Genomic DNA, 4,976 nt, shown 5'->3' with positions numbered 1-4,976 from the left:
CTCACATCAGCATCAATGGGGTTGGTGCAGCGGTATTGCGCTGAAACTCCCAGACTTAAATCAGCACACTTGTTATCCAGACTGGTTTCTGTAACTTAGAGACTCAGACTTGTTCGGGTTCGGACTGGGCTGTCTTCAAAAGGTTCACCAACCTTTAAATATTAAAAGCAACAGTTGGGTCTTGTCTTAATTATCCATAGGTGGGTCTTACTGAAATCTATATACAAGAGGGTCATGATGACCCTGGATCGCTCACCTGAGTAATATGAGCTAAATGTTTCAAATATCAAACTGATGCTCAATATTAAGAAAGTGTACCAAGTCTTTTCAAAATCCTTCAAGGGGTTAAAGAGTTATTGACCGGACACAAAATTGCTAACGGACGGATGGACAGACGGACACCGGGGTCAAAACATAACAAGTATAACAAGCAGGTTGTAATGATACCTCTGAAATGTTAGTCAAATTGATTTTGCCATTTACTAAATAATTTATCAATCATATAAACAATCAGAAAATAAGAGTGCCCCTTAACAGGTTGTAAAGCTTGACTTTTCTCTGTGCTGGATAATAAACTGGGGGCAGGTCTGAAGAGGAAGTCTTTGATAGTCTCGAAGTTTTTAAACTTTGAAAAATCATTAACTTGGTCTTGTGGCTATTTCTAAGTATAAAAGAGGCATGCCTCCAAAAATACTTGGGCCCAAGGTTATTGACCATGTAAGTAAAGTAGCTGTAGTCCCAAAGTATGTGTATGCCAAGTTTCATTTGCATACCTTTGACAGTATTGAAGTTATTAAAATTTTCAAAAAACTTGAACAAACACAACTGGCATTGACGCTCAGGTAACTACATAAACTTATTTTCTTGGAAAAGTCAAGCTAAAAAGCATTTCACAGGAATGGCCCAGTCAAAAATAGACAATCTAAACCAGAATATTCCCCTACCTACTCCCCAAAATATTACCATTCCAAGTATCATTACATCCCTTTAAACAGTAACTGTATAAACCTCTTTACCTTTTGATTTCTTTTTCTAAAACATTATGCAAAAATAACTTAATATAATATAGATTTTATATCCGCTACCATGTAACAGGTTGTCTACTAAGGCAAATGAACTCAAGAACTGGCTAATATTTGGGAAGTTACCTTTCAAATGATGTTAATATAGAAATAATATAAATAGAACATAATTAAGAATGACTCTTATAGCAATTAATGTGAATTATGAGAATAGATTCAGTGACAGTACAGCAAAATGTCTACCATACCACAAACAAGGTAAAATTAAGACCTACAATCACATAGTTATTATTATGTACAACTAAGTTCTCTTAAAACTTCAACATCTGTTTTCCAGGGCATAACAATGTCAGCAAAAAAGGCACAGGTATGGGGCACAGGTGTGGCTAATAATTAAAGTTATGTTAATAGTTTGTGATCCATTCATGTTCGCTTCTTCAAGGCAATGGCATCAACAAATTATTTAATATGATAAACAAACCTTCCGTGGCAGATTTGATACCCCATAGTCATACAGAAGTTCCTCTCCAGTTGGGATGTCTCAGACAGCAAATAGGCACAGGTATGGTTTCTGACTGACCTCTAAACATCTCATTTTGCAGTTTTGTTCTTTCTGTACTCCATGATTGACTAGTCGACCCAAGCATTGACCACTATTCACTTCCAAGGTAGAATCAATGCTGCAAAAGTAAGTTAGTCAGTAAGTTAGTCAATCAATCAAGACTTTATTTTAAGAGGCTATACATCTGGGTAAACCCAATCTTCCACGTAGGCCTCAACCTATATACATTAACATAGTACAGTATACATAGAATTATCAAGCAAATAAGTACAAACAAGGGGTATTGGAAAAGTAATTGGAAAAGTGCTGCATATATTTTCCTTTTTGGTCAATTTTCATAAAATTTTGCGGGCATGAAGGTAAATATATTTAGACATTTTTACAAAATCATTTATGGTTAACATGTTAAATATCCAAGGAATGGTTGCCAACTGAGAGATCGCTTCGCCTTATTTGTTGAAAGTTGTTTGTTGAAGGTTTAAAAGTGAATCCACTGGACTAAAAACATGCACAATTATTGACAGTGTACTTATAAAATACAAGAGGGTCATGATGACCCTGGATTGCTCATCTGAGTGAATATGAGCCACATGTTTCAAATGGCAAATTGGCTAAAATATTAAGAAGGTAGGTCAGTCACATTCATGGTAACTGAAAGTCAGTTTTAAGATTGTTGTGCAAAACTGTACATGTCATCCAAATTTCAAGGCTGTATCTTAAAAAAAAGGTCAGTAGGTAAAGTTCACAGTCAAGTGATCCCTAATTGCTTGGGGTCATCAGGTAATTATAATTAAACAGTTTTGGAAATATGATCTGATAATTTTTTCTATATAACTCATAATTATAACAAGTGACCCCCCCCCAGGGTGGGGCCTCTTTTCACCCCAGGGGCATAATTTGAACAAACCTGTTAGAGATCTACCAGGTAATGCTACATACCAAATATCAAAGGCATAGGCCTTGAACTTTCAGACAAGAAGATCTTGATTTTTTTCCATATATAAGTCTATGTTAAACTTGGTACCCCCAGTACAGGGCCTCTTTTCACCCTAGGGACATAATTTGAACAAATTTGGTTGAGAAACACTAGGAAAGGCAACATACTTAATATCAAAAGCCTAGGCCTTGCAGTTAGGCGTAAAAAAAAAATTGTTTGTTTCCGGTATCCCGACCTACCCTAAATTTTTGGCCCGACCCTAAATGTTTTTATGACCTTGGAGAATAATTTTTCAACTTTTTAACAAAAAGTTGCAAAACTGCACTTTTTATGCTTTAAACATGGCCAGTGATGTTAGAAATCAACTTAGTGATGCTCTAAAGGCATAATCCCCTGATTTGTATTCATTTTTTGACACAAAAATAATTTCCGGAAAGTCTCCCTTAATAAAAAAAAATCCAAAAAAAAATAAAATTTCCGACCTACCTACCCTAATAATTTTGAGCATGTTACCGGAAACGAAGAATTTTTTTTTAGGCCTTACAGGCAAAAAGATTTCAAAATTTTTTTCCTATGTAAGTCTATGTAAACTTGAGACCCCTCCAAGGGCAGGGCCTCTTTTCACACCAGGGGCATAATTTGAACAATTTTGGTAGAGGACCACAAGGCTATTCTACACGCGAAATATCAAAGGCCTAGGTGTTGTGATTTTTGAAAAGAAGATTTTTAAAGATTTTTACTATATATTTATGTAAAACTTGGAACCCCCGGGGCGGGGCCTCTTTTCATCCAAGGGCATTATTTGAACAATCTTGATAGAGGACCATAAGATGATCAACTCATTCAAAAACAATACTTTAAATAACGAGTGTATGATATACCGTTGATACTCTTGTGAAATGCGCAGATTTATGACCCCCGGGACCAACCCTGAGTCGTGAATGCATAGTATTCACGGGTATAGACGATTTTCCAACTTCAAAATAAGTTCATTTGCGATTTTCGCCATTTCAGTAAAGGGAAACTACTCTCAGCGCTTACTGTCTACGCTAAAATCTAAGATTGCCGTTACATACCGTAAAAGAGCGAGTGATTTTTTTTTCTTAGATCATCTACATCCTTATTCTCTGAAGATTTTCTTATCATTATCACTGTAAATCATCAGACCAAAATCTGCTGTTGTGAAAATGGGAATAACAAGAAATAATCTACTTACCACCACTGTTTTCCTTTGAAAAAAAAAGAAGTAACGGAAGACCGAGTCAGACTCTATCTCTCGTTGATCACCTTCTTCACCACTGATCAATTCTCCATGGTATGTTAGCAGAAAGTCACCTTTATACGTATCAACTGTTGTTCTAACTCCTCGACCTGGTAAAAAGTGTATAAAACATTATGCCAACAATCCTTATGGAAAGTCAGAACAAGAGCACCGCAGGCGGGGCATTATACGCCGGAAGGAAATACAAAATACAAATATGACAATTATTAGCCATTTGATCTTGAAATTGCCCCACCACAAGCCAGTAACATTTAAGTGAAATAAATATAGCCCAGGGCATGGAAAAAGAATCTGACCTTTGTCCCCATTTGTGTCAGGGGCCTGTGACACATCGACTCTTGTGTTGATCATTTGTGGTTAAGTTATTTGAAAATCCCACAACCCGAAACAAAGTTATGGCCAGACAGGGAAACTGCTAACGGACAGACGGACGGATGGACTTTGGAGACCATAAATAATATAACCCTTAATTTTAAATTTTAACAAGAGCTGTCAGAGGACAGCAACGCTCGACTATTCAACAACCTTGTCAATTGAATGAATACAAAAGTCAAAAAAAAAAAAGGGCCTTAATTTTGTAAAAAGGGTTATGGAACCTTCACAGTGCTTATCAGCTCAAAAGTGAACAAGTTGCGTGAAGTTCCATCCATATTCAGCCAGAATTTTTCATGGTTTGAATTTTATTAGCTATATATCGATGAAAATTTCTTTAGATGTAGGTAGTCACTTAATTCCCCTTTTTGGCAAAATCGAAGTGAAATTCCACAGTCTGAGGGCTGCAGACCCCTTCCCCTAAAATTGAGTGAGGGCCCAGGCATGTAACCAGAAAGAACCCTTTTTGAAGACCTGCATATTTTTTTCATTTTTCAAACTGTAGTCTGTCTTGCATTCATTTGTGATTATAGTCATTTTCTACTGGCACCAGAGCACCAAGCTGTGCTTTAAATTATGCCAAAATAAGTTTTAAACAAAAATAATCCAAAAACAAACTAAAAAACGCAGATTTATTGATATGCCCCATTCATACTTTGTGTATAGAAATGTGTATGCACTGATATTGCAATGAGGTTTCATAAGTAGAAAATGTCAGTTTTAAACAATGATATTTGTCAAAGTTTACACAAATGAAAATTGTTAGATATTATAAAACAGTTGCAGACTTGCATTAACTTT

This window comes from Mercenaria mercenaria, unplaced genomic scaffold, assembly GCF_021730395.1.
Source record: "Mercenaria mercenaria strain notata unplaced genomic scaffold, MADL_Memer_1 contig_2913, whole genome shotgun sequence".
Taxonomy (NCBI): domain Eukaryota; kingdom Metazoa; phylum Mollusca; class Bivalvia; order Venerida; family Veneridae; genus Mercenaria; species Mercenaria mercenaria.
The sequence above is the reverse complement of the archived record's forward strand: the minus strand, read 5'-3'. Positions refer to the sequence as shown.